General features: G+C 34.3%; 1 long non-coding RNA gene across 1 annotated transcript; it reads left to right on the plus strand.

Moving 5' to 3' along the window:
• The first annotated feature begins 6,396 nt into the window (after positions 1-6,396).
• Positions 6,397-12,901, plus strand: LOC125589833. Its single transcript, XR_007326017.1, has 2 exons — positions 6,397-12,508; positions 12,593-12,901. It is a non-coding gene; the product is annotated as an uncharacterized LOC125589833 (long non-coding RNA).
• The last annotated feature ends 254 nt before the right edge of the window (positions 12,902-13,155 follow it).

A 13,155-nucleotide genomic window follows, 5' to 3' on the forward strand; every position in this document is an offset into this window, starting at 1 on the left:
TTGGGACAAAAACCATGACAAGAAAATAATAGTACACTGCCGTAATCCCCCCCTGAGAATAGTGGACCTAGCTTTCTCGTCACAGGTCATGCAAATGCCACATTCCGATACCATAAACCTGTTTTCGGAATGTTGTAGTTGGAAGAGCCTTTGTGAGCAAATCATCTGGATTGTCACATGACGGTACATACTCGATGTCCACCTCTTTATTTTCCTCGAGTTCCCTTATGTACGAGAAATTTTTTGGAGGGATGTGTTTTGTTCTGTCGCTCTTGATGTAGCCTTCTTTGAGTTGAGCGACACAAGCCGAATTGTCTTCAAATACTTTCGTCGGCTCTTTCTCATTGACTATTCCGCTTGATTCTTGTATGTGGTGACTCATTAACCGAAGCCACACACATTCTCGACATGCTTCGTGAAGCACAATAGTTTATGTATGATTCGAAAATGTCGCAACCAGAGTTTGTTTCTGTGACCGCCAAGAGATCTCGGTTCCACCGATTGTAAAAACATAGCCGGTTTGTGATCGATCCTTATGAGGATCTGAAAAGTATCCTGCATCTGCAAAACCAACCATACCAAACTCGGGGTTTCTATAATAAATCAACCCTAAATCAACTGTACCTTGGAGAGAACTGTCATGTTCTCGACGCCATTGTAATTTCCATAAATAGGAAATGAGATGTATCTTGCAAAGACATTAGTGTCTAAAAGTATATTTAATCAAATAAGACTCGCAAGATATATAAGCTCACATATGCTTTATTACCATTAGCATCTCCAAAGTACTTATTTATATAAGATCTTACCAGGATCTTTTAAAATAACATCTCTTTTAACATATAGAGATCTATTTACCATTGGAGTACTCAAAGGAGTCGCTTTATTCATACAAAAGCGTTTCAATAACCTTTTTGTATAGTTTGATTGATGCACAAATATTCTTTCTCAGAGATGCTCTATCTGGAGCCCAAGACAAAACTTTGTGTTGCCGAGATCTTTCATTTCAAACTCCTTTTTCATATGAGTTCGAGCATCATCAACCTCCTTTTGAGTTCCAATTATGTTCAGGTCATTTACATATACAGCAATGATCACAAAACAAGATGATGATTTGTTTATAGAAACGCATGGGCATATCGCATTATTAACATATCCCTTTTTCAAGATATATTCACTTAGGCGGTTGTATCACATGCGTCCAGATTGCTATAATCCATAAAGTGATTGCTGTAACTTGACCGAACAAATCTCCCTAGATTTTTCTTTCAATGCTCCTGGCATTTTCAATCCTTCAGAGAGTTTCATATATATATCGTTATCCAACGATCCATAAAAATATGCAGTCAAAACGTCCATGAGATGCATTTCAAGATTTTTAGATGCTGTTAGGCTCATCAAAAATCTAAACGTAATTGCATCCATTACCCAGGAATACGTTTCCTCAAAATCAATTTCCGGTCTCTGAGAAAAAATTTTGGCAACTAATCAGGCTTTATATCGTGTTACTTTTCTCACAACTACCCACTTATACCCAACAAGATTTATATTCTCAGGCGTTATGACTATAGGTCCAAAGACATTCATTTTATTTAGGGAGAATAATTCAATTCGAATGGCCTTCTGCCATTCTTCCCAATCATGTCTTTAACATTCCAAAATGGACCTTGGATCGGGATCATCATTTTCATGATCAATATCTTTGGACACAGAAAATGAGAACATTCCATCAACATCTTTTATCTATTACTTTTCATCAAGGTCGTAGTTCATGGAAACCTCATACTTTTCTATTCCCTTCTCGTCATCTGGATCCATATCTTTATTTGGTTCTTCTTAAACCTTTTCATCTATGCCTTCTTTCAGACATTTTCAATATCAGGTTCTTCTGGAATATTTCCACTTATGCCTTCTTTCAGACATCTTTCAATATCAGGTTCTTCTGAAACCTTTCCACTTATGTCTTCTTTCAGACATCTTTCAATATCAGGTTCTTTCCGAACCTTTTTGCTTTGCTCAACAATTTTTTTCCGAGGATTTTTATCTTTAGAACCCGTTAGTCTCCCCCCTCTTTAACTGAACCCTAGGCTCATTCATTTTGTTACCATCAGTTTGTTCTTTAGGAAATCAACTCTTGATGGAACATCAACTCTTGATGGAACATCAACTCTTGATGGAACATTTTCAGCGGGTATATCATGTCGTATCTGTGAACCCAATTGATAACTGGTTTGCAAAATTATGCAAATACACAATTTCCTGAATTTCCAGCTCTCTTTGATTTGCAGGGGAACCAAAGTGTAACAACGACTGTATACACCATGTAATTTCTTTAGGAGTTTCTCAAATTTCTCCCCCTAACACGGGAAATTCATTCTCATTAAAATGGCAATCGGCAAACCGTGCCATAAACATATCACCAGTTACCAGTTCAAGATACCTTATATACGACTTATTCTAACTCTTCCAGAGTTTTATACTTTCCTGAGAACATCATTAATTTTATATTTTGTGTCCTGCCAGACATATCAATATATTGCATCTATTTTAATTTTTCTCCAGTGACCTTAGAACAAGCCGTTTTTCATACCTCAAGGTCATCTTTCATTTCATTCTCTAGAGAAATATATACCTTGGACTTTTGGTCCAACCATTTCTCGTTTTTCTAACGAGCTTTATATCGAATCGATGGCCAATCAATTCACTCTACCCTCATACATAGAGGTAGATTCATAAACCTTATTTATATAGCGCTTTTTTATTTATTGTCGACAATCTAATTTTTCTTTGGTTCCATCTTTTTACCCGTACTGATATGGTTAATCGAGATCTCTTTATCATCATTGATGATTTACCCAGGTACCTGACTATTATATTAACCATATCAACGGTCTCATCATGAGATTCATCCTCTATTTATATTTTTGCTCCTTTTCGAGGACTCTTTGGAACCAAATTGGTCTATCACGTCTCCAGCGTGTTATAGACTCATATATCGTCTTTTTAGGACATATTTTCTTATTGGAGCATTTTCAGCTGGAATATAAGATATCATTATTTCATCAAAATGTCTGGCAGGCATTTTGTAAATGGATTATTCTACTTTTCATTGTAATCCATTTCACATATCTCATTCCATCAGCTTATCATATGCTTCTAGCAAACTTGCGAGCATATTTTTAAGTATCCATATACTTTATCCTATGGATTGTATATGTCTTTATTACATGCACAACTGCATGTTTACTCCCGATCATGGGGATCATCTTACTTGAATTTACTTTATCAAGTTCTTTTTCGAGTGCGAACATAATTTTCTCAGTGTTCCACTCAATAGGATTCTTTAATTCTCCCCCTCGAGATGATGACATTCCATGTCTAAAATCTCGTACTGAATTCCACTCTAGAACCAATAACATATTCAATTTTCCAATTTGGGATGAATTATGTTCCAAATCCTTTAGAGTGAGATCTTTATTTGGGGCTTGCTTAAAGAAATCACATATAGTGCACTTGTTTGATGATTCATCACCCATGATAGTTTCCTTTATTTTCTTGACATGCTATATGTGAAAAACTTCTGGTTTTTCAACATTTCACAATAATGTCGATAACATTATTGGAGATGGCTATATATCAGTAAACTTCAGGTTTACCACTCATTTATACTTTTGCCATCCTTTTCTTATGCATGTCTTTTCATCGTAAGCTCCTCTAGAGCCAATAATAATTTTTATAGTAATAGATATTATACTTATTTATTTTGAGAGAGGAAAGATATTTGTTACCTTTAGTAGTCATGTACGATGACCCAATATCTGTCAGGAATGTCTATCTCCATCCTAAATCTCAAAATTTTCTTCAGAAAAATAATTCTCAAGTCACATCGATATTCTCATTTTTATTTTCCGGACCAACCAGAAAATCTAAATCATCAAGATGAGTTTTCAAGCTATGAAAAGATGGTTCGGGCTCGTAAGAGACAAAGTTTAATATACTTCATTTCTCTTTTTCTTTTTGATTCTCGATATAGATCCGCTAAATATTTGGCGTACGACAACTACGTACCCAATTTTCTTTCTGGCCGGATCTACAATAAACCTTTTATGTTTGCCTTTTATCACCCGACCACTTTCATTTTCGTGGAAGTTCTCATTATTCTCATAGGGACGGAATCTTCTTCCTCGTCCTCTTCCACGACCACGATAACGGTTTCAACCGCATCCACACCCTCGTCCTTTTCTAATAGGACCGATTTGATGGTTTAGTATCATGATTTCATTTTTTTCCAGTTTATTCGGAGGATTTACATCAACTCCGATCCTTTCTCTCAAGGATTTAATCATCAAAGATCTTCTAGATCTTTTCTCATGATACACTTCATCTTTTAAACCATCATTGAATTGGTGTAAATATCATGGTTTATCTTTTTCTCATCCTATATAGTTTTCAAAATATCAATGATCTCTCAAAGCTCATTTTCTCTCAGGTGCATCTTTGCACCCACTACCCAAGTCTTATAATTATTTCTCATAATATCAAGGGCATTTATTTTGAGATTTGTCAAATTTGACATGATAACTGTATTCATAGAATAATAATATATAAACAGAAATTTAAATACATAATTTAAATGCAGAAATTAAATGCATAAAATAAAAGCATAAACTTAAATTGCAGAAATTTAAAGAGCATAAATAAAATCGGGAGGCTTAGCCTACCACATGATCTGAGGAGTCATAGACTACCATATTGATCATTTTTACAAAGTCCGAGGAAACATGGTCTACCATTTTGACTTTTACTTATTTCAAAGTCCGAGGAGACTTAGTCTGTCATTTTTGACATTTTCTTTTTATTCACGGAGGCAAAGCCTACCACGTGTTTATCTGATCGTGAAGGCATAGTTACCATAACGATCAGTCGGGCAAAGCGTGCCTATCATCCCGAAAAATGAACAGAGAAGGCCCAGCCTTTCACTCCGAAACAATAATAAAATTTAAATAAATTAAGTATATTGAAATACATAAATTTAAACATTACCTCGGCTGGTTTAAGAACTTTTGGATTGATAAGCTGCAGTCGGTTTGAGCTTCTGGATTGATGGATTTCACCGGTATATAAGAGCTCGTGCTCAGTTGATCAGAGATTCGTGCTGATAACGTGTTGTAAATAAAAAGGGAGTAAATAGATAACTATAACTTTTCTTATAGTTATTATATATATATGCTGGGAGTAACTAGAGATGAGAGCAAATGATTCTTTTGATTATAAACTCTTCTTTTTGTCTCAGTATCTAATGGTATGAAAGAGAGATGAGTAATGATATTTATAGTGAACAATAATAAATAAAATAATAAAGACAGTAATTTGAGTCGGTAAAGAAGTGGATGATGATTGACTTTTCATGTTTATCTTATAACAAAAAGACATTTGTAAGACTCTTGGCCTGTGACAGGAGACGGATTGGAAATATCGTAGGTCCACAACATAATAATTACTTTTCTTTTTCCGAAATTTTCCAACTACTGATTATTTAGATAGAATATTTATTTTTATCACGTTTTTTTTAGAGAAATTGATTTTTTTGTCACGTTTCCATTTTAAGTTTGAGAAAGCCCACTTGAAATACAGCGAAGTTAGTTATAAGATGTATTCCAAAAACAAAAATAACTACTTCTTTTCGAAGAAAAAATAAATAAATTTGTGGTTCTTCATTTTTATGTGATTAGGGTTTTATAGTATTATTTATGTGATTTCTAATTTTTTTTTTAAATAAATGTTCGTAAAGTGGAAGTATTGAGATGATTAAATTTTAAATATTTGATTAAATATAGAACTAGTTCATATTATAAATATTTTACTGCTAACACCAAGATGTTTTCTATTCTTAGTTCAAAATTTGTATTTGTCAATACCAAATATATGCAATGTTAATAGATTATATTGATATAAACATAATAAAAAAAAGATAAGCAACGATGTATTATTTTTCTTGCTAAAAACATAGGTGATATAAAAAAATGTTGTTGCGATCCGAATATATTACTATTAGAAATTGTTAAAACTTATAATTATATTCAAATTTTATATACTTTAGAGTTGTGATGATTTATTTACTTTTTAAACAAAATATTTAGGATATATTCTCATAGGGTATTAAGAAATAAAATTTAGTTCAACATATAATACAATAGGGGGACAAATAAAATTGTGACATTTCAAGTTTGACTAATAGAATAGTCGTTTCTTGCAAAAAAAAATATGAAATATAGATAAAAATATACGAAAGTTATACATGGTTAACAATAATTGAACTAATGGGCCATGATATCTACTCTATTAACAACAAAAGGAGGTAAGTTTTGTTGTAATTCTCGGATTTGAACACCGAGATTGAAACGCTGTCGCGCTTGGCCAAACCGCATATCCCAGTTCCATTGGTGGGACACTTGTTCCGCTAATGGTAGTGTGCTTGGCTAGATACTGTGCAGCTTTTAAGAGGCTATCATGGCAGCGTCTGGCGTCGAGTCAGGCCTCACTTTGGCGACAAGGCAATTTAGTTGGTACAGTGCCTTGAGACTCTCCTTATTTCGTCTAGTTCTCAATGGACAATGAAGAGTACAAGATTTGATGGTACCCCGAGAGTCAGCTACAGCAGACGACGTCAAAGAAAGTCATGCATCCGAAGAAACGAGATTAAACCCAACATTCTTTTGGTTAATGGATTTGGTTGAGAGACAATTGAGATTCTAGAAATAGTAGAGCTAATTAGCGGAAGGCGCCGGATAAATTGGTCGATGCAAAGCAAAGGATGTAATATCAAATTTAGAACATTTTGGTGGATTCATGTTTGTAATTTCGACATTGATGCCCCTTTTGGGTTTATGAATATATATATAGTTAAAAAAGCAGTGGAACATCGTCTATAACAGGTTTAGACGAACGTGAAAACAACTGTAGATTGAGCTTAGAATGATTATTTAAAAATCATTAATTATAAATAATTAAGCGGCATCTAAATAGTTGATTTGTCAAGAGTATTGTTAACATCAATTGATTGTATAAAGAGAGATGCACTCACTGAACCATAAGTTATATTGTTAACATTGGTTGATTTTATAATTAAATTAGATAAAACACAACTATAAAATATATCAAATGACAAATAAGTTGTATTATTATAAATGTTTACTTAATAATTCAATAGAAATATGGCAAAATACCATATAGAAATATAAAAAATCATAAACCATTCTTAATTCATAAAATTAAAAAACACTCACACGGATGTACGGGGTCAAATTCTAGTTATGTTTTTTCTTTGTCAAACCGAAATTGCACAATGTTATTATATAGTTGTCTGTAGGGTACTTTAATTGTGTAGTTGCAACTGCCTCAACTATGGAGTAGTGGGAGAAACATCATTTTACCATTTCAATCAACACCTAACACTTTAAATAATAAAATTCGATTAAGTAACATCTTTAGAATTGAAACTAAGAACATGAGTAGTGGAGGTTCTTAGAGTGTGGTTTTTAGCGGAATATAAGAATCTATTTTTTAATTTTTAACTAAAAAAATTAAGAACCGGCTCTTAAAACTCTTATTTAAGAACCGGCTCTTAGCTTTTTTAGTTAAAAGTTAAGAAATTGGTTCTTATATTCCGATATGAACCCCCAACGATCATGCTCTAACTCACTTGTTCGCCACGTTAAAACTACGTGGTATTTTTTATTAGCCGGTAAAAATGGATAAAGTAGAAATTATTTAAATTTTTTTTTATTATTTCAATTAATAAATCTAATATATAACTATTTTTTGCCCTTTTTATTTCTTATTTGTTTGTGGCATCCTAATGACCGGCTTTATGTACAAGAGTGTCTTTTTCCATTGATTAGTAAAATATTAACATAAATATCATAATTACTATTATCTAATCAACAGTTTTTAGAAAAAAATTTACAAAAACATTTTTTTTGTCATCAATTTATAAAAACATTTACAAAATGCTAATGCGTTTTAAATGTTTTTTTTCTCAATGTTTTCAAATGAAATTTTTGGTAAAATATGTGCATATAAAAAAGATAAAATTAAAAATAATTGTATATAATTTATTTATTTTATTAAATAATATTAAAATTTTATGTTTGGAGCCAAAAGAGAAGGCATCTAATGTTTTTCTCTGCTACCACACGAACGTTACATACTCATCATCTCACATTCATTTTTTTCTTTCTTAAATTTTAGTGTTTGGAATGTGAAATAGTGAAAGTAGATACAGTTTCACAAGTTGAATTTATTATTAAGATAAGACAGTTTAAAGTAAATGAAAGCAAATAAATGTATCATGACCAGAAAAAAACACAATAAAAAGGTTCAGAATTTATGGACTAATAGATAAGAAAAAGTGGCACATGGGTAGTGGATGGACTCTAACTTTTCAATCACTAATAAGTCAATTTTTAAAATGGTTAACTACAATAATAGACTTCCAGAACTAAAAATATTATTTATAATGTCATTATTATAAAAAGAATGAACTTTTTAATCTTAATAATATTTTAATTAATTTTAGTTTATAATTTGAGTGTCAAGACCTTTGCTTGTTATCTCTTTTCTCACTCTTTGCAATACTCTCCGAAAAATGTAGACTAGAAGATTGTCTACCTTCTGGATTCCGAGAAGAACTGTAGTATGGGCGGTGCAGGTAGTGAGTGTTAACGATGCTTTGACTGAAATTCTGAGAAAAGAACCGCGTCTCCCTAAAGCAATCTGTGGTAGTGTTAACTCTATCAGTTTTAAGGGCACCTTCCCGACCACTGCCACTGGTAAAAAACCGGTGAATCCGGCTGGTTTTGACAAGTGAGATCGTCCCCTGAGGAAGGCTAAAACCGAATGCACATACCCAAGGCCGAGTCGTTGAGTGGCGTTGTGGGGACAATGCCTTTCTACTAGAGGTTTACCCATGCTAAGGATTTTCCAATTACTGAAGATCTGAACAGTGTTTCTCATCTAATGAGGCATTTCAAGCTGGCGGAGTGTCTTCTTCCATCTCTCTGTAACATGGCCGAGCGCGACGCTTATTTGAGAATAGCGGTTTAGCGCCAATGGAGCAGTGAGAAAATAGACAGTCTCACCACAACTCGATTTTTGGTACCGAGAAGAATTGGGTTATGTAAGCATTTTGTTTAGGCGGGATAAAGCTTTCCTAGCACTTTTTCACTATAAGACGATAAATACGATTATAAAACATTGAACTATATATTGTGTTCAATAAAACTCTCTTTTATTTCTTCTTTGTCACACCTCTAGTTCTCAGGTTCATGAAAATCTTGAAGTCCATAAACATAAGAAAAAGAAAAGGCTTTAGTCGGTGACATGTACTGGCCAGCAGGGATTGGTAATTTGAGTTGATCAGACGCAAATGACGATGGGACCACAACGTGCATCGGCCACCATGTATTTTTGGTCCAACTAACTGGTTGATTTGAAGCTGATATTAACGAATACACCATACGGCCAAATAATCGAGACATTGCTGCATCTCTTGTTTTCCAACGCCGCTATCGGCATCGCCTCTTCTCATCTCCCTTCATGCTCTCCTCAAATATGTTAGCTCGTGCTTTGTGTTTCTTTTCATTGTCTCGTAGATTTTTTTCTTTGGTTTAGTATAGGCAATGGAGGGTTTGGAGCGAACTGGTGTTCCTATTCTTCCGATTGTGAAACCTTCATCTGCAATGGAGGTTCTGGTCTCCTCTATATATCGAGTTCAAGCTTCTGGATCTGAAACTGTCTCTGTAACTAACCAGCAAATCATTGGAAAATCCAGCGCTTGCTATCATTGTCCTTCTCTTATGAATAACAAACAACTCGTCGTTCCATCAGACGGCGACATCTCATCCTCCTCCCCGGAGTTGATACATGTAAACCAGTTCACTTAGTCGTAACAATTCGTAGTAAAATAGTTGTTAATTACACTGAAACTATACTATGAATTATCATGATAATCGAGTGTTATAACCAATTAACACCGCACACGTTATTCAATAATTATTATTAAAATATAAAATTAATATAAATAAAAAATATTTAAAACATGAAATATGTGAAATATGAGAAACATAAAAGTTGAAGATAAAAAATAAAATTAATTAAGTACTAATAAGTCTAAGGTCTTCATATAGCTCGAAACTGAATTGATAGGTGAGTCGATCAAATTCCGGATGCTCCTTTGCAGTGCATTGGTGTTGAATGGTTTGGTGTCTCAACTCTCACACCCGCCCAGTCTCCGGGTTTTCCGATGCTAGCATAACTTCGAACAACCCTCCATATATTCTCCAACCGAGTCCTGGTGTCCTATTGTTCATCCTGAAGTTGTGCAATAATGTTGTTGGCCATCGTCAAATCTGCACGCAGCTGAGAATCTTTTAGTCTCGCAACAGAATAGGTGGATGTCACCTTTGGAACATAGTTGACCGAACCAGAACCAACGCTAATCATCTGTCTTGTTTTCTTTGGGACAACATTTAATAGAATTTGAAAATTTAATTAGTTAATAATAACTAATTATTATTACTAAAAATTAAATATCTGAAAATAATAATTATTTTTTACCTAATCAAAAATCTTGTCCACCTATTGCGTGGAAAGCTAGACGGGTGTGCCATCCGGAGTTTGTTGCGTCAACCGGATCTGACGCTCTTCGACCCAAACCACCACTTCGTTGTGGATCCTCTCTGATCTAGGATCCAAAAATTGTCGGAATGCGTTTAGTGTGCCTCTCTGAAGGTCGGAAAAGAGACGGTAGTTCTCCTTCCCAAGTGGCCTAAAAAAATAAAAATATTAGAAATATAGATACTCATTAATATATCTTATACAATAAAGTAGACTATGTTCTCTCCTCTTTCATCCACGTCCTCAAAGAAAGTGGGGCAAATCTCGACACATGTCGACATTCTAAGCACTCTGCGATTTTTTATTTCGGCTGTTACGTAAACGATTGTTTGAGAGTTGGGCTTTTATCTAAATGAATATGTTAGGCTCGTAATTTAGTCCATTTAGAGACCTAATCGGATTTAGAAATTAGGTTTGGTCGTCGTCTTCCTGTTTCACATGCGGCCGCGACGATGTGATTCACCATCTGAAAGCGTCGATTCCGAACTCTGTAACGTTGCTCATCGATGAAAACGTAAGATCCATTGTCTCATACTAACCCTCTAATATCCATTTTGTTATACTTTTTTCCAATAACATTACACCATCTGACTTTGTGAAATCGATTGTGTGCAGGGATACAACTGTCTGTGTTAGTCTGTTTGACTGTTTGGCTCTTGCTTTCCATAGCAAGCTCGATGGGTACAGGAGGGAGCCAAGATTTGTTCTTGCCACCGGCATCAATCCTAAGATGGTTGCGGTAAGAGATATTTGAATTCAAACATATAGTTGCCTAAACCATTTGTTCGATTCACAATATCTTATGAAACTCCCTAATTGTTATGGCAGGGAAATTATATCTAAATGGGACTTATGCAGCACATATTTACTTCTAATATGAGACTGCTGTAGGAAAAGCTGAGATTGACAGGCGAGACATTCTCCTTTGTAAATTGATTCTCTCTTTCTCACCAGTGAACCATCAATGTAAGTTTCCGACATCTCACTGTGAACTTTCGAAACTTAGATGCGTGTGGGTGTTCTTGATTCAGCTCATCAACAAGTGGGTTCCTTTGGGGTTTCTCAAATATCGGTTCTTTTTTGGGGATTTTACTACCATTCTCTTTACTTCAAAGTTGGCTTCTTTTTTGTGTTTGCAGGGAGATTGTTTTGGAACCTCCTTGTCCGAGAAGGGTCGATGGGATTAGCATTGACCCTGAGCCTAACTGGAACTTTGATAGCTTACTCTCTGAAATCGAGTCTGTTGAGAAGAATCTCAATGTATTTTCAAAGTTTCCTCAGCCTTTCACTCAGACAACCTTACGGTATATCTCTCTCTCTCTCTCTCTCTCTCTCTCTGTCTTTTGATTCAGTGTTTTAGCTCTTTATTGAGTTGTGCATTGGTCTATGATTTGTTTAGTTTAATATTTAGAAAGTAGAGAACAGCTTCTCGTGTTTTTTACATTGGCGTGTTTAAAAAGGATGGGAAGGAGAGGTGGAGGTTTTGTAATGCGTGTATCAGAAGATGAGATGTAAAGTGATGTAGATGAAGAGAGTGATGAAGAAGAAGAAGAAAAAAGATCATAGCCAAATCTGTACGAAAGGGAAACATTTTGCTTGTGATGAGCTATACTTGAGGTGATTGCCACCAACTCTCGCTTTTTTCTTTCAAAATTGTGGATGACTTCTTCAGTGTTATTCTATGATTTTTTAATCAGTTAGTTTTTGTGCATATAATGATGAATCTGATGATGAGTTTGACTGTGAACCCGAGTCCTTTCTGTTGAGTAAGATGGGTTTTGCTGAGAGTGCACTATATGAGGTGATCAACGACCACCAAACCGAAGTTAAGGTGAGGCAAATAGATACTTATTGAATGTTTGTATTTCGATTGGTATATAATAACTGAATGATAATTTGGATCGACTGGTAACAGGAAGATATTAAGAGTCAAGTATCAGTTGCTGAAACAGAAATGTTGCAAGAGATTGAAACCTTTCGCTCTGCAATAGCCCGGGTTGAAAAGTATAAAGAAACTAGAAAAGAAGTGGAGCGTAAACTTGACCTTCAGTACCAGCGAAAAGTGTAAGCTATGGTTCATATGCTGCGATTGTTTTTTCCTTCGTGTTTTGGAAAGTAATTTGTGGGTTCATCAAAATAAAATATGTCATTGTTTCCTTTGCTTTGTAAAGACAAACTGGATTTTACATTTTTTCTATCATGAATAAAAAATATTATTACTTTATTTTTTTCTTAAAGTTAAAAAATATATTACTACTCCACTGACTCTTAAATTAAACAAAGAAAAAAGGTAATACATACGTAAACCAAAAAACTGCATCTAACCCACAGTAAAAAAATTCTCAAATTCACTCACCAAGAGTAAGAAACTCATTGACATGACATCATGGACACCCCCAAATCTTAATTGACAACAACTAATAATTCAGACTCAAATGGACTACTAACTAACAGAAGAGAATGAAACAAATGGAATAC

Source organism: Brassica napus, chromosome C7 (assembly GCF_020379485.1).
Source record: "Brassica napus cultivar Da-Ae chromosome C7, Da-Ae, whole genome shotgun sequence".
NCBI classification, from domain to species: Eukaryota; Viridiplantae; Streptophyta; class Magnoliopsida; order Brassicales; family Brassicaceae; genus Brassica; species Brassica napus.